General features: G+C 41.8%; 1 protein-coding gene across 3 annotated transcripts in view; it reads right to left on the bottom strand.

Moving 5' to 3' along the window:
* The window catches only part of Specc1 (sperm antigen with calponin homology and coiled-coil domains 1), a 229,565-nt gene extending 206,390 nt beyond the window's left edge, over nt 1–23,175 (bottom strand). For all 3 annotated transcript variants that reach the window (XM_013016566.1, XM_013016569.1, XM_013016570.1), the window contains exon 1: nt 23,105–23,175. The gene's annotated coding sequence lies outside the window, so the exon portion shown is untranslated. The remainder of the gene's footprint in view (nt 1–23,104) is intronic.
* Nucleotides 23,176–24,050: the final 875 nt, after the last annotated feature.

The following is a 24,050-nucleotide window of genomic DNA, read 5'->3' as shown; positions in this document are numbered from 1 at the left end:
TATAACCCAAAGGGCAGCCCTACAATAGAGTAGCATGTGGCCTAACATGCCAGCAATGCCAAGATTGAGACACTCAACCTTGTAGTGAGAAAAAGGGAGTCCTGGGGTGCTAGATCTTAGGAACATTATACACCTGGTGTTCCCATCTACTGTGGAAATACTAACAAAACACTTCTGGTTAGACAGCCAAGGGAATCCAGATTCAAGCAGATGGCCACAGGAAATGCTTCAAAGATGACTTTCCTGTGGCCATGAGATGAAAAATCATTCCATTCTTTCCTGAGAAATAAGAAAAAGTTAAGATTTCCATGTAGCATCAGAAAGAAAAGTATAGCAGGGCACTGGTGGCTCATGCCTGTAATCCTAGCTACTAAGGAGTCTGAGATCTGAGGATCACAGTTCAAAGCTAGCCCGGGCAGGAAAGTCTATAAGACTCTTATCTCCAATAAACCACCAGAAAACTGGAAGTGGTGCTGTGGCTCAAGTGGTAGGGCACTAGCCTTGAGCTGAAGAACTGAGGGACAGTGCCCAGGCCCAGAGGTCAGCCCCACGACCAACAAAGAAAGAAAGAAAGAGAGAGAGAGAGAGGGAGGGAGGGGGGAGAAAGGGAGGGAAGGAGGGAGGAAGGAAGGAAGGAAGGAAGGAAGAAGGAAGGAAAGAAAGAAGGATGGGAAGGAAGGAAGGAAGGGAAGGAAAGAAAGAGAGAGGAGAAGGAAAGAAAGAAAGAAAGGAAAGAAGGAAAGAAAGAAAGGTGTAAACTCAAACTCACTGTTCCCATCTGTAGATGTTGCTGGAAGAAAAGGAGAACCAAGAAGTGATCAAACAAAAGTGAAATAAGAAAAAATACTGGAGCTGGGCGCCGGTGGCTCTCGCCTGTAATCCTAGCTACTCAGGAGGCTGAGATCTGAGAATCACGGTTCAAAGTCAGCCTGGGCAGGAAAGACTGTGAGACTCTTATCTCCAATAAACCACTAGAAAACCAGAAGTGGCACTGTAGCTCAAGTGGTAGAGCCCTTGCCTTGAGCTGAAGAGCTGAGGGACAGCGCCCAGGCCCAGAGTTCAAGCCCCATGTCCGACAAAAAAGAAAAAGAAAAAATACTGGGACATTTGTATATCATAAACTACACTTCCCCAAACCTGAAAACAAGCATCAGTAGTGGAAGAAGAACTGGCCAAAACTATGAATCACATATGGCAGAGAAATAAGAAATGGGTAAGAATCAGAGGCAGACAGCAAATAGGAAATGCAGAGCACAGAGACTGTAATCTGGCAGCTATATTGAGACCAAGGGCTCAGAATTACTAGTCTGTGACTCCTTCTGTTTCCAAAGCTAAACCAAAAAATCAGTATGCACGGAGCTGGATGACCACTAATGGGCAGTTATCTCCTTATCAAGCATGTGGCTTCACATCAGAACCCTGAACATTAGAAAACACAGTAGTGGAACAGGAGATGGAAATAAAATTCTCCAAAAGTCTTTTCTTTGAGAAATGTTTTAAAGAACCTATTGCAGAGTAACAAAGTAGAAATAACAACTATGGGATAGTAGGGAATTGGAGGCTTTTATCTTCCATTAGGCTAAAGCATCCTGAGCCATGTTTATACCTGGTCTGTTGGGGTTGCCAACTGGGAAACTGAGGTGAGCTGAGAGAACCTACTGCCAAAGGTGTGGGTTTGGAGAAGCAACGAGGTGGTGGCAGAACCCCAGAGCTAGGATCTGTAGTACTCCTAGGTCTGCAAAGAACGAAGGAGGAAGCAGCAGGGAGCAGAACCAGGATTCAGAAGCCGTAGCTTTCAGCAGAAAATATAACCAAGTATAGAGATGGTGTGAGCAGTGGGGAAGGAAATGCCTCAATAAAGCCGATTCTTTCTTCCCACCAGCGTGCCAGCCAGTGCTGGGGTGGGAGGGGAAGTGTCCCAGAGCTGGTGTTGGAGGCAAAAAGAAGCCCAGGACACTCACCAGCTCCCCCAGCATGGCTCACTTCAACATTGCCCTGCAAAGTAAGCTCAAGTCTACCCCTAGAAAATAGTTCCTCCAGTCTGATGGGTCTCCTGAGAGCTCCTAGTTGGTCTGTCTACTTATTTATTGTCCAGCTAGCCTAAAAGCTCTCCTGGAGGGAGGGGAGGAAAGGACAGGGAGGGGAACTCCGGTACCTGCCTGCCTACCACCAGCTTCAGCAAAGGGCCCAGAATAGACCTCAATAACAACCTTGCTCCCAACTTGCCCATATCTATCACAAGCACAGTCTTTCTCTAACTTTTCCCGATTCAAACCTCACAGTCATCTTGAACTCTGTCTTCATGCTCCCATTTCTCAAATTCACAGCTGCCCACACAGGCAGATCAAATCCTTATGGCTAGCCTTTCCAGTGGGAGCCCTGTCTTTGTCCCCAGTACAGACTGTGCCAAAGTCCTCCCCTCCTGGAGTTTATCCCTCCCCAAATTCCTGCTTGTGAAGATGCAGCTCTCTACCCAAAAGTCTTCCCTTTTTTCTCATTTTAAATGTATTTATCAACACCAACTATGAGTCAGCCATGGTGCTCAGCATTTCCTTATATCATCTCATGCTCCTGACTACACTGCTAGGCAATGGTTGTCATCTATGTCTTACAGATGGACAATAATGAATGCCAAGGAGGGGCTGGGAATGTGGCTTAGTGGTAAAGTGTTTGCCTAGCATTCATGAAGCCCTGGGTTCGATTCTTCAGTACCACATATACAGAAAATGCTAGAAGTGGCACTGTGGCTCAAGTGGTAGAGTGCAGGCCTTGAGCAAAAGAAGCTTAGGGACAGTGCCTAAGCACTGAGTTCACAAGCCCCAGGACTGGCAAGAAAAACAGTGCAAAGGATGACCCAAGCAGTGCCCTCTTAGTCTGTGCACCAAATCCTGAGGCCATTGAATCTCTCATCTACTGTCTTAATCGATTCAAAGTGCTATAAAGAAATAAATTATGGGGATGGGATGTAGTTCAGTGGTAGAGTGTTTACTTAACATGCACAAAGACCTGGTTTCATTCCCAGCCCCTCAAAAATACCCTTACACTGGGTAATTTATAAACCATAGAAATTCATCCCTCGTAATTCTAGAGGCTAAGAAGTCTGACACTAAGACATCAGCAGATTCAGTGTCTGATGAGAGCTCCCTCTCTACTTTCTAATGGCCCCTCCTTGCTGTACCTCACATGGTGGGACAAGAGAATTCCCAAAACCTAATTTTAATTAATTTTTAAAAATTTTATTGTAAGCCTGGTGCTGGTGGCTCACACCTGTAATCCTAGCTACTCACGAGGCTGAGATATGAGGATCACAGTTCAAAGCCAGCCCAGACAGGTAAGTCTGTGAGACTTTTATTTCCAATAAACCACCATAAAACCACAAGTGGTGCTGTGGTAGAGTGGTAGAGTTCTTGTCTTGAGCTGAAGAGCTGAGGGACAGTGCCCAGGCCCAGAGTTCAAGCCCCAGAACTGACCAAAAAAAATTACTGTAAAGGTGATATACAGAGGTATTACAGTTACATAAGTCATGGTTAGTACATTTCCTTGTGATCAGTGTCACCCCCTTTCTCATTCTCCAGTTTTTCCCCTCCCCTCAAGTTGTATAGTTCATTTCCAATGTAGTGTCTAGTAGGTTTCACTGCTGACTTGGTTCACCTTTGTCCCCCTTTTTCTGTGCTTCCTCTTTCCCTCCTCAAATCAGAAAAACTTATAAACAAGACAAAGAAAGTAGCAAATAAAAAAACAGCAACAGAAGATAATAAGGAAAGAAAAAATAAAGAACCACAAACAGTACAATTAAAAACCTCTTGCTTCCAAGACCTTCACTATAGGAATGTTCTATCCCTTCTTTCCAGAATCCTTCTGATGAAGATTTTATTATAAGGACTTTCTGATCTTTCTACTTCTAAACCTCCAGAAAAATCTCTAGTTCTTTTTCTGCACTATCTAGGTCCAGGACCATCACCTGCTCCTCTCACCTGAACGCTGCAACATCCTCTCACCAGCCTCTTTGCCTTTGTTCTTCTCCCATCTTGCCCACTACAGTTAATACTCACTTGGCAGCCAGAGGGGTTTTCTAAAAATATAAATCATAACCAACCCACTTAAAATGGTAGATCAATAGAACAGAATACAAAGGCCAGAAATAAAACCATATATACTATAACCAACTGACAAAAGCACCAAGGATACTCAGTAAGGAAAGGATAATTTTTCAAAAAAAAAAAGTGATGGAAAACAGAGTATCTACCTGCAACCATGAAACTGAACTCCAGTTTTACACCAGACAGCAAAATCAACTCAGAATAACTACAAAAGAGCTGAATCTGTCAAATTCATAGAAGAAAACCCAGGGAAAAAGCTTTATGACATTGATCTCAGCAAAGATTTCACAGATATGATACCAAAAGCACAGACAACAAAACAAAAATTAACAGTGACACAACATCAAACTAAAAAGATTCCGACAGCAAAAGGGAATGAAAAGGCCACCCAGAAAATGTATTTGTAAACAGTATAACTAAAAAAGGGATGATTCCATAAAGTTCTATAAAGAACTCCCATAATTCAATAGCAAATAGGTAAATAAGTAAATGGCCCTGATTTTTAAAAAAGATTGCATTCAAACCATTAACAGGCATATAAAAAAAATAGTCAACATCACTTAACTTCAGGGAAATGCTAATGCTTGTAATCCTAGCTACTCAGCAGGCTGAGATCTGAGATCATGGTTTAAAGTCAGCCTGGGCAGGAAACGCTGTGAGTTGTTTTTTTCTGTTTTTTGTTTTTTTTTGTTTTTATCTCCCACTAACCACCAAAAAGCCAGAAGTGGGAGTGTGGTTCAAGTGGCAGAGCGCTAGCCTTGAGCAAGTGCCCAAGCCTTTATCTCAAGTGTTAGCCAGGGCAAGAGAAAAGGGAAGCTCTTTCCCAGTAAACTGGTATGACTACTACAGCAAAGAGTACAGTAAGGCAGCTACTCAAAAAATTAAAGATTAACCAGGTGCTGGTAGTTTACATCTGTAATCCTAGCTACTCAAGAGGCTGGGACCTAAGGATTATAGTTCAAAGCTAGCTCAGGCAGAAAAGTCTATAAGACATCTCCAATAAGCTACCCTTCCTCCTCCAAGATGATGTTATGTGAAATGAACCCCAAGATAAGGATTCAAGTGGTTTTTCTTTCTTGCTATTGTTTGTTACTTATTTATGAGGTGATTTTTTTTGTTGCTTTGTATATCCCTCCCTCCACGGTATAACCCCTGTTTTCACTGTATTTGATGTTGGTATAATTTGGGAAGGGGAAGGGAAAAAACAATTTGTTTAAATAGGGATACAGGTGGACCCACTGCCACAACGAGATATACAAGATATAATGTCGAAAAACGAACTTTACAACTTGGGGGTGGGGAAGGAGATGGGAGGGCAGGGATGGTAAGGGAAAAACAAAGGAGGAAGCAACAATGCTTGATAAGAAATGTACTCATTGCCTTGCTCATGTAATTGTAACCCCTCTGTATGGTATTTACACAATAAAAAAATTTAAACTCTAGCTCAAATGGTAGAGCACTACCTTTGAGCAAAAAGGCTCAGGGGCTACAGCTAGAATGAATTCAAGCCCCAAGACCAACACCAAAAAAAAAAGAAGAATTTTTAAAATTTAAATATATATGTGTGTGTGTGTGTGTGTGTGTGTGTGTGTGTGTGTGTGTGTGTGTGTGTGTGTGTGAACAGATATTGATTCAAAGCAATTCAATGAAATAGGGATTTCAAAGAGATTTTTCACTCTCATGTTCATGGCAACATTACATGCAAAAACCAAGATGTGGAAATGACCAAAGTGTTCATGGACAAGACTAACAGAGACTAACTAAAGAGAAGGTGATGTAGCTAAACAATGGAATTTTACTCAGTCTTCATAGAAAAGGAAATCCTAGGAAAGGAATATATCTCAGTGGTGATGTCTAATATGAGCAAAGGCCTGTGTTCAGTCACTATGCTGATGGGGAGGGAGAGTGCAGGGAGAATGAGAAGAGGAGGAAGAGAGAGAGGGAAGAGAAAAAAGGAGAGAAAAAGAGATCCTACCATTTGTCTCAACAGGAATGGATCTGGTGTGATGTCTTGTTAACTCACAAACAAATACTTCATATTTCTCCTATATATGTTATTTTCAACAATCAAATTTATAAAAGCAGAAATAGAACAGTAGTTACCAGGGGACAGGAAATGGGACAAGTGTGGGGGAGGGGCCGTTCAAGGAGGTATAAGATGATAGTTATATAAGATGTTTGATATATTGTTGCTATATAACATTAATACCTGTAGTCACCAACATGATGTCATATACTTAAACTTCTGGAAGTGAGGGATATGTTCATTAGTTTGGATTTGGTGATGGTTTTCATGGCTATAGATATATGTTCAAAATCATGAAAATGTTTAAAATTTACTTTATTGTTATTATAAAAGTGGTATACAGAGGAATTACAATTACAGGAGTCAGGTAATGAGTAAATTTCCTTTTCTACAGTATCTTCTGTCCCCTCACTCTCTCCTCGTCCCTCCCTCCTGTCTCTACCCACAAGACATATAGGTCACTTTCATCAGTGTCCAGTGAGCTCCACTGCTGTACATTTTTACCTCTTTTCCCTTGAGTTCTGTACCTTCTACTCCACTCACCTGAAGATATACACATGGATGCACCATACACAAATAAGAGAAGACAGAATCATCAAAAAATAAAAATTTAAAAAGAAAAAAAGAGAGATATCTTGTTTCCATATCTTGGAGGTCTTCAATGTTTGTGTGTGTGTGTGTGTGTGTGTGTGTGTGTGTGTGTGTGTGTGTGTAATTTTATATAAATATAAAGAGGCACATATAGATCGCATCTTTCTGTTTCTCTCCTAAGAGTATTCTCTTTTGGTCTTACTGTGTGTGTGTCTGGAATCCTGTAAAATTTATCATATCCCAGTGTATTTTGTATACATTAGATTAGATATGTGTAGTTTCCCATTGTATTTTGTATACATTAGATTAGATATGTGTAGTTTCTGTATATTAATCATATCTCAATTAAGATTAATGAAAATCCTTTTATGTATAGTGAATGAAAAGTTTTTAATTTATAGCCAGGGGCTGGTACTGGTGGCTCACACCTGTAATCCTAGCTACTCAGGAGGCTGAGATCTAAAGATCGTGGTTCGAAGCCAACCTGGGACAGAAAGTCCATGAGTCTCTTTATCTCCAATGAACTACTCAAACACCAGAAGTGGAGCTGTGGCTCAAAGTGGTAGAGCAAAAGAACTTAGGGACAGTACCCAGGCCCTGAGTTCAAGCCCCAAGAACAACAACAAAAAAAGTTTTAATTTTTTTTTTCTGCTCAAGGCTGGCACTTAACCAATTTAGCCATAGATACACTTATAGCTTTTTGGTGAATAACTGGAGATAAGAGTCTCATTGACTTTCCTGCCTGGGCTTACTTCAAACTAATATCTTCAGATCTTAGCCTCCAGTGTACCTAGGATTACAAATGTAAGCCACTGGAGTCCAGCTAATTTTTAATTTTTTTAACAGCCTTATGTGATGGTTAATCCTGCTTGTTAGCTTGATTGGATTGAGAAACACCTAAGAGATTAGAAAAGCACACCTCAGGTATGTCTGTGAAGACAGTTCCAGAGATGACTGGAATGTCGGGCAGCAAATGAGAAAGAAGACCTGCCCTGAATTTAAACAGCACCACTTATACCTCCCCCACGGTATAACCCTGTTTTCACTGTATTTGATGTTGGTATAATTTGTGGAGGGAAAGGGAAAAAACAAATTGTTTAAATAGGGATACACGTTAGGTAGAAAAATGAACTTTACAACTTTGGAGGGGGGGGAATGGGAGGGAGGGAAGGGGAAACAAAGGAGGAGGCAACAATGCTTAATAAGAAATGTACTTATTACCTTGCCCATGTAATTGTAATCCTCTGTACAGCATTTTCACAATTAAAAAAAAATAAACAAGCTATCTTGTGCATGCCCAGCCAGTTCCCAATGAAGAGCTTTGTGCTCACTGTTTCCTCTGCCCAAATGTTTCCCCAAATCCTCACATGTTGGGTTCCTCTCTCCTCAGACCATCTTTGCCTAAGAGTACTTCCTTTAAGAGACTTTTCCTTCCCGCGCTCTAGAATAGCACTCCCACCCTCCACATAGACCCCAGTTTTATTTTTTCAGAACCTTCATGATCAAACAAGCTTATTACTATCATTGATTATACATAGTTGATTATCTGCCTTTCTCCACCATCAGGGATAGGTGGTGCTATGGTCTGGATCTGAAATGTACCTGCATTGGTCTCTAGCCCATGGTGCTAACTGGAAGGTGGTAGGACCTTTAAGAGATGGGGCCTAATGGGAGGAAGTTAGGTCACTGGGAGGCATGTCTTTGAAGGGGACACTGGGATCCTAGCACCTCCCTTTATCTCTTTGCTTCCTGACCACTGTGAGATGTGCAGACTCCTCTCCCATACCCTCCTGCCATTGTGTAGTATGCTACCACAGGCCCCCAAAACAAAGCTAAGGGACTATGGACTGAAACTACGAGCCAAAATGAGCTTCTCTCTTCAATTATCTCAGATACTGTATTGGAAGGATGACTAATATAGTTAGTAATAGCAGGGCCTCCCCTTCCTTGTTCACCATTCGTATTCCTGGAACACAGGTGGTGCTCAGCAAGTATCAGCTGCTGAACATCAGATCCTGAATTTCACAGAGGACACATGTATAGGTATCTCCCAGATACTCACTTCCACCCCTAAGAGGGAGCTCCTTAAAGACTGGGCTGCGCTGGGAAGGTGGCTCTGTGGTAGCGCACTTGCCTTGCATGCATGAAGCCCTGGGTTCGATTCCTCAGCACCACAAAAGCAGAAAAAAAAGCCAGAAGTGGCGCTGTGGCTCAAGTGGTAGAGCGCTAGCCTTGAGCTGAAGAGCTGAGGGACAGCGCCCAGGCCCAGAGTTCAGGCCCACGACCGGACACCCCCCCCCCAAAAAAAAAAGACACATAGGCTCTAGCACTGGCTCTTGTAAGACTTATGAAGGTTTTCTGAACAACTGAGGGGAAAAAAGGAAAAACTTCCCAAATTGCTTTCAGGAGGAGAAGCCCACAATAAAGATGAAGAGCTTCCAGCACTATTGCCTTGAAAATAATATTCATGTTGATATATAATCATTTACATTATAAGATGTAATTCATTAACTCAGTCATGCTTGAAAATAAATCCTAAAATCATTCAATATCAAATTTCTAAAGACATATAATTTCCTGGACTTATTTCTGAATGATAGCCTTTTAAATCCTTAGTATACATCCTAATTACAGCTACAGTAAATGATACTTTACATTTTTATTAAGATTTAACCATATATCATAATGTAGATACAATAAATGAATTTATGTTAGTAGAGGCTTTGTATCATGGGAGCTGGTGTAACTACAGATTTAGGGAATCAGTAATTTAAAGAAGCAAGTCTAAGTATCTCTTTTTCTTTTACCCAACCTTTTCTGTTTCTCTGTGCCTGAGACCCCTGTGTCAGGCGGCACAGGGACAAAGCCCACTGATGTTACCACACAGCTTCCAAGGCAACCGGCAGTGCGACTGCATCTTATTCTATTTCCTCTTAGGAACAATATAGGGCACACTGCCCCACCCACTCAGCAAAACCCTTGAGCCTTCTGTGCACTTGAACTACGAAGACAAAAGAGGGTCTACTACTTAGCACAGATGCAATAATAGACCCTCAGTGACAAGGCCCCTTGCTGAGAAAGGGCCCTGACAATCCAAGGAAGCAGGATGGGATAACCTGTCACTCGCACCTCCACTTCTGTTGTTGTTGCTGTTGGAGACAGGGTCTGATGATTCTGAAGCCCAGATCTCAAACTCAAGATCCTCCTGCCTCAGACTTGTAAATCCTGGGATTACAGATACCCAAATACATCTCACTTCTGATTCAAACATGAGAGCTGGTGTCAACTCTTCTACCATCCTGGAGGAAACAGGTCTTCCAGACAGTAAGCTCCAAGAGTTATGATGAGACAGCCTCAAATGGTTCATTTAATCAAGACTATTTAATTTCTCTTTCCTCTGAAAGGTATGCACTTATCCCTAGTAGCTTTTCATCACTCATCCTCATTTACATCAAAGGTAGGGGATTCTTAGGATGCTAAGGAAGGAGTCCACCTAGCACTTGTCCAGGCTATCTTGACTAATTCCTGACAATTTATGGGGAGGAGACAATTTAATAAAGTAAAATTTTATAACAGTAAAAGCTAGACCTTTAATATAAGGAAGAAAAAAATCAAGACTGGATTTTGGCTCTTTTTACTTCCTGCTCCAAGACAGCAGTCTTATTTGATATGGTACCTTCAGAATCTTATGGTCTCTGACATATTCACAAAGGACTCCATGAGGCAGAAATGAGTTTTGACATAGCTATATTCACAAAGTTGGCCCTAAATCATGCAAGCTTGAAGAATGCAGAGTACAAGGCCTAACTAGATCCTAACTGTGTGGGGGTAATATGGTTGGTGGGAAAGGTTGGTAAGGAAGAGCTTCCTGAACTGAACTCAGTCTAGGGGAAGAGAATGGCAGGCAGGAATAAAGCTACCAAGACAGCACTGAAAGCTATTTCCTCAAGTAACTGAAGAAGCCAGTCTCCAGTGCTGCTCCCAGTAATCTTAGCTACACAGGAGGCTAAGATTTGAGGATCACAGTTCAAAACCAACCTGGGCAGAAAATACCACAAACCTCTTAGCTCCAATTAACGACCTAAAAAAGCCAGAAGTGGAGCTATGGCTCAAGTGGTAGAGTACCAGCCTCGAGCAAAAAGCGCAACTCAAGGATAGTTCCCAGCTCGGAGTTCAAGCCCCAAGACCTGTACAAAAAACAAACCAAAAAGCTGAGAGACAGCAGTCAGACTGACCTCAAGCCATAGTATTGGTGCATATGCATGCATGCATACACACACACACACACACACACACACACACACACACTAAAATAAACTCTGATGTCTCCCACCATACTCCCTGTGCCTTCTGGAACTTACTGAAGACATGGCTGTCTGGTACCTCAAAGCTACAAAGCAACATGATGATTTAACAGTGCCCAGAGTGGTACAGTTTACAGCCTTCCAGGGGAGGGCTCCCATCTTTGTTGCCAGAAACTGTGGATAGGTGTCTGCAGGACTGAGGGTAGCAGAAGGCTTGATTCAGGAAGTGTCCTGGCCTCATCAGCTACATGGTGGCTGAGCTTGTTAATTAATGTCACCTCCTGGAGACCACCAGAGGGAAACAAGAGAAGACAGAATTTAGTTGAAGCCTCTATAGATGCAGAGGATCCAGGAACAACATTTGAACTCTTCCTGGGACTCTTCCTGGGACATATTCACCACGGCGACATAGAGTCACAGGGCCACTCCAGTTGAACAGGGCCAATCTGTCCCTTTGCACAGGCTGGGGGAGTCTGCCATTGCTCAGAGCACTGTGAGTTCTGGGTTTCTTTATTGTTGCTGGATTAAGCTAATCACTGAATGCAGCTGATTTCTTTTTTGTCCTCACATTCCTGAAATTTTCTTTTCTAAACCACGGGCTTTAGCTATCTTCCTGTAGTGCCAGCTGGCTAATGAAAACAACTGCTGTGCTTTGCAGGGTTAATTTATTCAGTGCTTTGCAATATGCCCAATCTCTCAGCACTGAATACTGTTAGTATTGTGTTTTAAATATATTTAAAAGCCACAAAGGTGAGGAATAATTTTAGATGCTGGAATAACCTTGTGGTATGTTCCGTGCATAGTCCTTGGGAATAATGCCACAGGAACATCAAGATCTGCTACAAGATCTGTGCCCAGGGAGGAGCCAGAAACAGTTATATAACAGCACCACCGCTGCCCCCTAAGGATGGGCTCATTATAACACAGTCACTGACAATGAAGAAAGACAGTTTCCTCTCAGCCTTCAAAGAGAAAAAAAAGCCAGGCATGAGCCAAGTCATAAAGCCACCCGCCCTTCTTTGTTTCAGGGTAACCGATGCTAAGTAGTCCTCATATGGGCCCTATTCCCCTCTGCACACACCTGCCAGCCTCCTTGCACACAGATCTCAGGCACAGTAAATGCTCAATGGCTGCCAGGATACATTGGGGTTGTCATCAAGCTCCAAGCATTCCAATCAGAGAACAACAGGCTTCCTCTACTGAGTCCCACTTCCTACCTAATTCCTACAGAGTCCTGTAAACTCGGCTCATGGACCCTTTCTCTGGAGACCAGTCCAGATCTGATGAGTGGTATACCCTGGCACACCAGTCTCCTTATGCCACAAGAAAGTTCTGTTACTCATTTATCTAGGTGACCAACAAGAAGAACTCTGTCTCAATCTTCTTTGGCTCTGTAGCTGTGGGCCAGTATTTGGTATGCAGTGAATCTTAAAGATGGATCATAGACTTAACTGTGAAACCTAAGACTAGAAAATATCTAGCATTGAACAGAAGAAAATCTCTACAACCTTGAGTTAAGCAAAGATTTCTTTGATCCAGCACCAAAACCATGATCCATAAAATTAAAAATATTTAAACCACTATATTGAAATTCATCAAAAGGTAAACTAGTCTTCAAAAGACATTTTCAAGAAAATGAAAACATATTCACATACTGGAAGTTTCTGCAGAGCATAAAACTGTGAAAGGATTCAATTCCTGAATTTGAAGAGTTTACAATAATAACAAAATATACATCTCAATAAAAAGTGGTCAAAGATTTAAAGAAATGCTTCACCAAAGATACCATCCAAATGTAAAATGAACACATGAAAAGATGCTCAACATCATTAGTCAATAAGAAAATGCAAAGCAGCTGGGCATGGTGGTATATGCTGTGATCTCAGCTACTTGGGAGGTTAAGGCAGGGGTTCATGGGTTTAAGGCCAGCTAAGCAACATTAAAAATATTTCAACTGGAGCCGGGCACTGGGGGCTTATGCCTGTAATCCTAGCTACTCAGGAGGCTGAGATCTGAGGATCAAGGTTCAAAGCCAGCCGGGTAGGAACGTCTGTGAGACTCTTATCTCCAATAAACCACTAGAAAACCGGAAGTGGCACTGTGGCTCAAATGTTAAGAGCACTCCCTTTGAGCTGAAGAGTACAGGGACAGTGCCAAGCCCAGAGTTCAAGCCTCGCGACCAACCCCCCTCCAAAAAAATTCAACTTTTCCACGTACAGACACAGACATCAGGATGGAGTCAGCTAACCCTTCCCTAAAAGATGTAAAACTTAGAGGACCAATGATCATTAATGTCATAGAAAAAGATTGGAGTGTCTTAGAAAAGAAAAATGGTAGTAGCTCTGTGGCTCAAGAGGTAGAGCACTCGCCTTGAACTGAAAAGCGCAGGGACAGTGTCCAGGCCCAGAGTTTAAGCCCCATGACGACGACGACGACGATGAAGAAGAAGAAGAAGAAAGAAGGAAGAAGAAGAAGAAGAAGAAGAAGAAGAAGAAGAAGAAGAAGAAGAAGAAGAAGAACCACCATTGGTTGCTGCTTTGTCTATCAGAGATGAGAGTAATAGCAGCTCCTCTATTCTTTTTTTCTTTCGTTTTAAAAAGTTATTATTATAAAAGTGATGTACAGAGAGGTTACAGTTACATAATTCAGGTAACTACATTTCTTTTTGGACAATGTGACGCCCTTCTCTTGCTCTCTCCCAATTTTCAGTGAGTACTACTGTTGCATTTGTTTACCCTTTGTCCCTCCATTTCTGTGCCTCCCCTTACAAGGATATATAACAAAGGATATATAACAAGGATATATAACAAACCAAGGATATATAACAAACAAACAGAACAAAAAGGAAAGCATACAAAGTGCAAAAAAATTAAAAACCCTTGTTTTCATTTCCTGAAGTTCATTTTGATAGATATTATTTTGTATGATCATATGCACATCGGCATTGTGCCTTTCTGTTCCTATTCTAAGGGTATCCTCCTTTGTTCTCACTGTGTGTGAATACCTACAAACCTGTATAATTATGTCCCAGTATTTTAGATCTAGCTTCTGCATATGTGAAAAAACATGTACCATTTGTTTCTCTGAGCTTGGCTTACCTCACTCAACATGATTTGTTCTAGGTCCATCCATTTCTTGGCAAATGACATACAGTATTATTATTGTTTCTAATGGCTATGTAAAATTTCATTATCCTCTATTCTTTCAGTTAGGTTTTGCAGTATTTAATTGTCTATGCTATGCAATTCATAAAGGGACACAAGAAAACTGTATGTGAAGATTAACCAAAGAGTGACTGACAGCAAGCTCAGCAGACAGATTTTTTTTTCATGATGAGAACTCAAGCATTGCTAAAAGAGCTTTTGCCCAGGAAAAAAGCACAATATCCTATCTGAAAAACACCTAAAGCAAAAAAGGCCCAGGGTATCTCAAGTGGTAGAGTACTTGTCTAGCAAGTGTGAAACCCTGAGTTCAAAACACCAATGCTGGGGTTGGGAGGTGGCTTAGTGGTAGAGTGCGTGTCTTGCATGCATGAGGCCCTGGGTTCGATTCCTCAGCACCACATTAGCAGAGAAAGCCAGAAGTGGTTCTGTGGCTTAAGTGGTAGAGTGCTAGCCTTGAGCTGAAGAGCTGAGAGACAGTGCCCAGGCCCAGAGTTCAGGCCCCACAACCAAAAAAAAAAAAAAAAAACACCAATGCTAAGCCTGGCACCAGTGACACATGCTACTCAAGAGGCTGAGATCTAAGGAACACAACTCAATTAACCACCAAAAGCTGAAAGTGGAGCCGTGTTTCAAGTGGTAGAGTCAGCTTTGAGTGAAAAAATTAAGAGTTCAAGGCTCTGAGTTCAAGCCCCAGTATCAGCACACTCAAAAAAAGAAAACAAACAACAACAAAAAAAAGTATCACTCAAAGAAGGATGGGGGGACAGATGAGGGGGTGCCAGGGTTTGGGCACTGCAGTATACCCTGTTTGGCAGCTGTGGGTGAACACTATGGTATACAGTGTAAGTGACTGTGGGAGTTCAGATTAGTCTTTGTCCTATAGGTAACAGTGACTTGGACGGTGGTCAGTGGCAGCTCAGTAAGCAGTCAACAGCAGACCTTCCTGATGTTTTTATCACCCTCTAATTTATCCCTATCCTTCCACTCACCCCTCTCCCTCTGCCTGCCTAATCTTCCCACAGCAACCATAGTGATCCTTCCTAAAACAGGTCAGATCCTGTCTCTCCTCTCCTCAAAACTCTCCCCAAGTTCCTTCGAATAAAACCCTAGTTCCCAGCCATGGTTCCCATGCATGCCCTGCACTCCACCTCTGGAGCTCTATCTCCCCATCATTCCCAGCACTTTGCTGCACTGGGAGAGGAAGTCAAGCCCAAGAGGAAGGGTGGGAATTCACTGGTTTTCCACAAACATCTGAAGACTGCTTCAGTCTTTTGTTTGCTCACTAGATACTTTAAGGCCACCTCCTGTATCTCAGCACTGTGGTAGGCATCAGGAATAGGGTAGGCAAAACAAAATACCCCATTGCCCTCCACCTGCAATGCATGGCACACTATAGGGGACTACTAAATAGTTATGAAAATAAGATTTCAACTGTGAAAATGTAAGTGCCTCTCCAAGAAGGAACATGACTCTTCAGATAACATTCCCAGGACAACAGGTAGTATCCACAGGTAGAGGGGACAGCAAAGCAAGGAAAGGAGAGATTGTGATAGTATGACATTTCCTGAACTACTGGATTGGGACTGGGAGTGAGACCTGGGTGGGGGTGGGGAGGGCTGCTGAGCATCCCTTATCTGCCCTAGTCCTATCAGGTAGGTCAGCCCAGCACTCCTCAGGGATATCCAGATTGCTCAGCAGCCCAAACCCTTCTCCAACACTGTGGTATAGCTTCTCCACCCACCTCTATCTGGGGCTCCCATGGAGCCAATGAAGCCAGGAGGATGTCATTGATGCTCAGGCCAAATCAAAGAGGAGAGACTTGCCCCAGTCCCCTAGAGGCAGTAGGAACCGATGCAGACAGAGGTCCTCAACCTGCAGGCTCTGGCTCTTAGGAGACCTATTTATACCTCAAGACCATCCCCTAGGAACTCATTCTTTACTTCCTCCTTTAACCCTTCTTCAACTCATCTGCCAACTTCCCCACAGATGAGTCTGGGAAGCTACATCCCCTCTTGTTGATCTTCTCATCATAATTAAAAGGAGACCTGTTACTGTAGCAACCAGGTGTGGCTCCCAAACAGCTTGTCTCAGAGGGACACTCCAACTCCCCAGTTGTGAGGCATTGCCAGCTTACCTCACTCACTCTTGTAATTGTACAAAATAAATGTCTTGTAGTCTCTTCTCTTTCCTTTCCTTTCTCTCTTACTGTGGTCTTCCTGATTTGATTGCCAATAGGATCATTTTCTGCTTTCCAAGTATTTAAACTTAATACATGTCTTCCTCTCATCGAAACAGCATCCCCTTGTGACCAAAGCCACTTTCTATTCACTATGGTGAAGAGCTTTGCCTTCACTATAGATCATTGGTAGTGTTGTTAAATTTGGCATCATTTCATTTCCATTGTTTCTTATTTGCAACAACTCATAGTGTTTCCCTGTAAGATCAGTAAATAATGTACATTGATTTTAGTGAGTTTGGATATGGTGTTTGGTATTGGATATAGCAACAGCTGTGCAAAGAGGAATTAAATTCTGGGGAATGATGGTCCCAGTGAAAGAAATGAAGAAATAGCAGTAGGGTTCACAGGGGACAGATAGGAGAGAATGGTATGTAAGGATTAAATGGTATGTAAGGATTATATAAATGGTAGGTAAGGATTAGTATGAAGGGCTGGGAAGGTGGCTCAGTGGTAGAGTGTTTGCCTTGCATGTATGAGGCGCTGGGTTCGATTCCTCAGCACCACATAAGCAGAAAAATCCGGAAGCAGCACTGTGGCTCAAGTGGTAGAGTGCTAGCATTGAGCTGAAGAGCTGAGGGACAGTGCCCAGGCCCAGGGTTCAGGCCTCACGACTGACAAAAAAAAATAGTATGAAGTGAGAAATAATTGAATATTGGCCAAGGCAGGGAGCAAAGATGGTGTGACACTTCTACAAAGGCTTTTCAGAACAGCCACAGCTTCATTGTCCCTTTTGACCTCCATTAAAAGGAGCTCTCCTATGCCACTTTCTGTCCACAGCCTCTTCAAGGTTCACTTCATAGACATTACTCCAACCAGTGACCTAACTCATTAGAGCTAATGTCCCTTTCTCCACTAGTGTGTAGATCTCCAGGCTAGCACATTCTCTCTTATTCATGTGTGTCTCCCCAGAGCCTTGCTCAGATGAGGCACTCAGTATCTGCTGGGTGTATAACTGGATACCACAGTTTAAATGTGTCCTCTAAAGGTTTATGTGGTGGTGGCTGAGGTAGTAGAGCCTTCAAGGGGGTGGGACCTAGAGGGAAATGGCTAGCTGGTTGGAAGTACCACCCTAGAAAAAGATTAATGTCATTTTCAGGGAATCAATTCTTGCAAGAATGACTTGTACAAAGAACAAGACTGACCCCTGAATCTCTTGGAATTCTTTTCTCCCATGAGCTCTCTCCCCCTCACATGTACTCCCACTACAGTGCTATCTATTATGTTGTAATGTAGCTGGACGGTCCTCGCCAGGGATTAAACATATGGGGTTCCCCAGTCTTGGACATTCAGTCTCCTGAACTGTCAGCTAAATAAGATTCTTACCAAAAAAATGTTAAAGTACCTGAAGTTGGGCATTCTGTTACAATGGCAGAAAACAGACTAAGATGCTACATGAAAGGTTATCTTAAACCTCAGATGACACCTGTTAAAAATAGAGATAAGGCTGACAGTGGTGGCCCACATCTGTAATCCTAGCTGTTCAGGAGGCTGAGATCTGAGGAACATGGTTCCAAGTCAGCCCAGGCAGGAAAGCCTGTGAGACTTCTATATCCAACTACCAAAAAAAAAAAAAGCTGGAAATGGAACTTAACAAGTGGTAGAGTGCTAGCCTTGTGCAAAAAAGTTCAGGGACAGTGACCAGGCTCTGAGTTCAAGCTTCAGGACTGGCACACATAGACAAAAACAACCACCAAACACAACAGAGATGAAAACAACATAGGATGAAAAGGCTGGGGGAAGCATGATCTCTAGGGGTATCTGAGTCCTGCAGATAGGGTCACCACACAAATGGGCAGAGCTTAGCAAAGTCAAGTCCACGGCACTACAACTTTTCCTGTAGCCTTTTGGACTGAGTTTCCTCAAGTTCTTTGTTTCTCTCTCCCCCCTCTCTCTCTTCTTCCTTCCTTCCTTCCTTCCTTCTTTCTTCCCTTCCTTCCTCCCTCCCTTCCTAATTTCCTTCCTTCTTTCCTTCCTTTCTTTCCTTCCCTTATTTCTAGTACTGGGGCTTGAACTCAGGTCCTGGGAACTGTCCCTGAGCTGTTTTGTTCAACATTTGAGTGACAGCTCTACTTCTGGCTTTTGTGGTAGTTTATTGAAGATAAGACTTGGGCTTTCCTGCCTGAGCTGGCTTTAAACTGTGATCCTCAGGTCTCAGGCTACTGAGTTGCTAGGATTAGAGCTGTGGGCCTTGGCTCCTTTTGGTAAAACCCAATTAAAACTTTTAGTAATCCTAAACCATTGCCTCCAAAATACTCACTCTTCCTAAAATTTGTCATCTACTTCCCAACCCTGAGATTCTACATCTAGGATCCTGTTCCCAAGAATCTTTTTGCCTGTGAGTCTGGACAAATGCTTGTTTATTTATGTTACACAAATATACAGATACAGACTTTTTAAAACTATCACAGATGTATAGCTAACAAAAGAAAAAAGCAACTTGCCATGGCTCTAACTTCTTCTTCAGAAGGAACCCAGTAAACAGCTTGATAACACATTAAAATATGTGGTTTAAGTATTGTTGATTTTTCTTGCGATGTGACAATATTATGATGTGACAATATTATTATTACATAGAAAACTGTCAAAAATAAAATATATAGTTAAGGTTTCTTAAAATAAATTTTAAAAATTTAAACAAATATCGACATACATGCAGTATTTTCTAAGTCATACCATTTTGATAGATTTTATAAATTTGTCATGCAAAAACCTTTACTAATTTTTGTTCCCTATCACTGGGATTGCTCATGCTCGCCCCCACATGTCCTCTTCATACTGGGTGTTATTTCTGTTACCAACTTCGTGCCAATCTATTGCATGGGAAATGGTTACTACTTAAATTTGCAGTTCCATCATTATTATTGAGATTAAACATTATGTATTTGTTGGCCATCTATATTTCTTTTTTTCTTTCTTTCTTTCTTTTTTTTTTCTTTGAACTCTGTGCTTGAACTCTGTGCTTGGGCACTGTCCCTGAGCTCTTCAGCTCAAGGGTAGCACTCTTACTACTTGAGCCACAACACCACCAGTTATCTGGTGGTTAATTTGAGATAAGAGTCTCACGGACTTTCCTGCCCAGGCTGGCTTTGAACCATGATCCTCAGAAGTAGCCAGGATTTACAGGCATGGGCCACCAATGCCCAGCTAGCCATCTATAGTTCTTCTGAGAACTGCCCATTTATAACCTTTGCCCATTTTGTGGTTTCTCTGTCTTGTGAGAATTCTTCATTTATGATAGAGAGCAACCTTTGTGGTACATGTGTTGTATTTATTTCTCTGTAACTGCCACATACCTATCTTTAGAGTGTATCAAGTTTTAGTGTGCACAAAGGCATGTGTCATTCTTTCCCTTTATGACTAAGACAATCTTCCCTAGCTCCCAAGATTACATGAGACCTGGGGTATGGTAAAGCACCTACCTAACAAGCACAAGGCCCCAAGTTCAAACCTTAGTGCTGCAAAATAAAAATAAATAAATAAATAACAGGCTTTAAGCCATGAAAGAAAAGAATAACATATTTGAGTTAAGTACATAATATGTAGTACATATGTTCACATTATGCATTTATATATTTTATATATAATGTACATTTATGTATAAAATACATAATATAGTATTTCAAATACTATAAATACATCTACAAATATGATACTTTTTCTATATGTGTGTGTGTGTGAGTGTGTAGGTGTATGGGTATGCATGTATTATAATTTAGTTTTTATTTCCTCACCTGAAAACACCATAAAAAAGACACCCCATTACTGTCCCCATTTTACAGACAGTAGGACTAAGAAACAGAGAAGTTAATTATGGCTGAGCAATCTGCTTCCTATGCTCAATCTTTACTAATGCCTTATTCTGACTCAATATTCCTCCATATAATTCATCTTCCCAATATATTACAAAAGCAACAAAAACAACCAGACCACAAAAATGTAATGGTGGCACAGAAGGCACAGTTTCTACATATAAAACAGGTAATCCAGAAAAGTCATACAGGAGAGTTGAGTGTATAGATTACAGCTGAATATTAAATAATACAAGGGCTGCTTACAAACAATACCAGGAAAATAACATTATTTTTTAAAAGCTAGTCTAAAACAACTCTCTACATCCACCGAAGAAAATTCTAGAAAGATGGGCTGGGAAGGTGGCTCAGTGATAGAGCGCTTGCCTTGCATGCTTGAGGCCCTGGGTTCGATTCCTTAGCACCACATAAGCAAAAAGAAAAAATCCAGAAGTGGTGCTGTGGCTCAAGTGGTAGAGTGCTAGCCTTGAGCTAAAGAGCTGAGGGACAGCGCCCAGGCCCAGAGTTCAGGCCCCACAACCGGACCCAAAAAAAAAAAAAATTCTAGAAAGAAAAAAAAATCCTTTAAAAGAAAAAAACTTAGATCTCTAAATTAAGAAAAGTCAGAAAAGGGGCAGGCAGATTTAATCGAGGAAAAATGTCAAATGGGCCAACATGCCCACTCCTGTAATCCTAGCTACTCAGGAGGCTGAGATCTGGGGATCACAGTTCACAGCTAGCCTGAGAAAGTCCATAAAACTCTTTATCGCCAATTAACCAGTAAAAACGTTGAAGTGAAGATGTGGCTCCAGTGGTAGAGCTCTAGCCTTGAACAAAAAGAAGCTCAGGAACAGTGCCCCAGAACTGGCACGCGGCGCGCATGCACACACACATACGTCAAATGGCTACACAATTTTCAAAAAAACTCACTTTTTTTTTAATAGTATGAGTGATTGAACACAGAGCCTTGTGTACACTAGGCAAGCACTATACCTACCACTGGGTTATATCCTCAGCCCTAAAAACTCATTTTTAAAAGGTCAACAGAGACTGGGAAAAATAACTGCTAAAAAATATGGCACAATTCTTAGCCACCTTTTTCATAACTAGGACAAAATACCTGACATAAACAACTTAAGGAAAGAAATGTTTATCTTGACTCATGGTTTTAAAGAAGGGGAGAGGAAATAAGGGAGGGGAGAAAAGGAAAGTACTCTACTTTTTAAGAACAGATAGTTAAAAGTAATATTTAAAATAATTATGAAAGTAGGATAACATTTTAAAAAATTTATGTTAGAATATCCAGTTTTACAGGTAGAAAGAAGTATAGAAACCTTGTGGTTTTTCAGGTAGGGCCCTGGTTTCTCTAACTTGAAATTTGGCTAACAACTTCATATGAAAGCACAACCTCTGGACTGAGAGAGACCAGACTTTGTGTCCTGCACCACTCTCCTCCTAACTACTCTCTTTTCTGCCCTCCTATGGGCCAATGCACAGAACTTCTCCATGCATCCATTTCCTCACTAGTAAAGGGCATAAAGGTAGCCACTTTCATGGACTTAGTGTAAGAATCTGGTGAAATAATACAAATGAGCTTCATTGCTGAGCCTGTCCATGGCGAGCCCTCAAAAATGTTGTTTTTATCCTTTAAAAAATTAACCTATTTTTAAAATAAAATTGACATGAGTTTTTTTAAAAAAAAGTTATAAAGGTTTAATTTCAAATTCCAGGGTTTCAAATGGAAGTCTAACATGGCTTTTTCTTCCCCCATGTTTGAAGGCTTCTCTGTTTGGACAACACTGGATGTATTAACTCACTTGGCAAAGAAAGATAAAAGGAAGTGAAACACAACTACTCTGAAAAAGAACTGTGTGAGAATATGGAGTCTGGAATGGAGTTGTGAAGGAACAAAGAAGCCATGTTCATGAGAAATCCAGTAGGAGCAACAAAGATGTGTCTCTACCTTCTTCTGAGAAAAGTACTGGAGGCAGGGTGGGGGGAATTACACTTTCCAAGTGAAATTAAAATATAAACTTCCTGCTTTACTGAATTAGATTCCTCTAATAAGAAATTAAAAGTCTATGGGAAAAGGAAATCAAAACCAAAAACTTCACTTCTAGAACACAGAATATAAATCTAAAGTAGCTAGGAAGATATGTCAAAGAGTCTTGGGCCATTGGAGGAGTAGAAGATTCTTTCTACACAGCAACACACGACACATAACTTCCTAGAAATGTCACTACCATTTCTTTGAAATACAGCCATCTGGGGGCTTCTTAGGCATCTAATTTCACATCCTAGGAAGATGTATAGCTCAAATGTTGAGTACTAGGTTAGTGTCAGACCCTCAGATAACAGGATACACTCCACATGTTTGTCTCTGTCAGGGCTCTCAGCCCATGGAATGGGCCAAGAGCCAGTCCAGTGGGTGGTTTCCCCCCGCCCCAGGACTTTAGACTTCTCACACTTGGCAAAAGGAATGCACAGGCCAACCTTATTCACCTTGCTTATGAAAACATATCTCACACCACTAGAAATTAGTACCCAGAGAGAAAGCTTCTCTTCCAAATAACTTTATACATTAACTTGAAGTCAGCATGAATCATCCTGACTTTGCAAGATCAAATTTTAAAAAGCCAAAAAATAGAGAGAAAAGACTTTTTCAAAGATGTCAGAAATAAGTTTCAAATCCATTTTTAGCATCTAAAGTACACACATAGCATTAACCAAGCCATGCACTGCAAGAAAATATAATGATGCTGCCTTAGTGATAGGCAGGTCCACAGAGTACATCAGACATTGTGCCTAATGCAGCAAGACCTCATCCCCCAGACAGAGCTGTCTTCTGAGACTTTCATACAAGGCTTAAACAACAACCAACTATGTACTTACTGTAAAGCCCTTGGTTTCTCGTGCTTCTCCAGAGCTGCAGACTTCAATCATAAGTCAGTTGCACTATTCTGGGCTGGGTGCTGGCCTAGGAGGAAAACCACATTCAGAGAGCACTTGAGCAAGGCTGAACTCAGGAAGCAGGCGGGCTCTGCTCCCCACGCCTCTGCCTCTTCTCCAACCCTCCCTCCCTCCCTCTCTCTCTCTCTCTCTCTCTCTCACATACACACACACACACACACACACACACACACACACACACACATCAAAATAATATTCTTTCTGATTGAATCCTGAACCTTAATTTAAACTTTCCAAGGATTTAATGATGTAGGCTGGCCAGCTTCTTGCTGATTGGTCCCTAAAATATCAAACAGAAAACAGGGGGGGGGGAATTGCTAGTCTGCCCTTCAGAAGTGGGTTTACCCTGAAATCTCAAGGCACAGCCCCCCACCCTGTTCCACTTGCCAAAGTCCTGTGAATGCCTCAAGTTACAGCCAGGAAACATGTCTAAGCAGGAGGATCTTGTGAGCCAACTAAAGGAATTTCACAGCTGGCTCTCTGGAGCCTTCAGTAATTTGTTGCAATTTCTTTTTTTCATCCTAAATAAATATGTTTACGCCTAACCTGATATTGAATTCAGAGAACACTCAAATTATATGGGTGCCCTGGCATGCACATCCCCTACGGCTACAGATGACCTAAGTGAGCCCCAGTGACCACCGATCTACCGCAACAGGAAGCAATGATGCTGCACAGAAAACACACGGAAGTAATTTTGTGAAGGTAAATAAGCAAGAGTATTATAATATCACTTTCTCTCTCTCTCTTTCTCTCTGTATTCTAGTCAGCCAGCCTAGGCTGGCTTATTCATTACCATAAGTTGCATTTCCCATGCTATTTAACTGGATAATGGATGCAGGCAGGTCTCCAGGGCAGGTGGCTTTAC

This window comes from Dipodomys ordii, unplaced genomic scaffold (assembly GCF_000151885.1).
Source record: "Dipodomys ordii isolate 6190 unplaced genomic scaffold, Dord_2.0 Scaffold31, whole genome shotgun sequence".
NCBI classification, from domain to species: domain Eukaryota; kingdom Metazoa; phylum Chordata; class Mammalia; order Rodentia; family Heteromyidae; genus Dipodomys; species Dipodomys ordii.
Note: the sequence above shows the minus strand (reverse complement) of the source record. Positions and strands in the feature narration are given on the sequence as shown.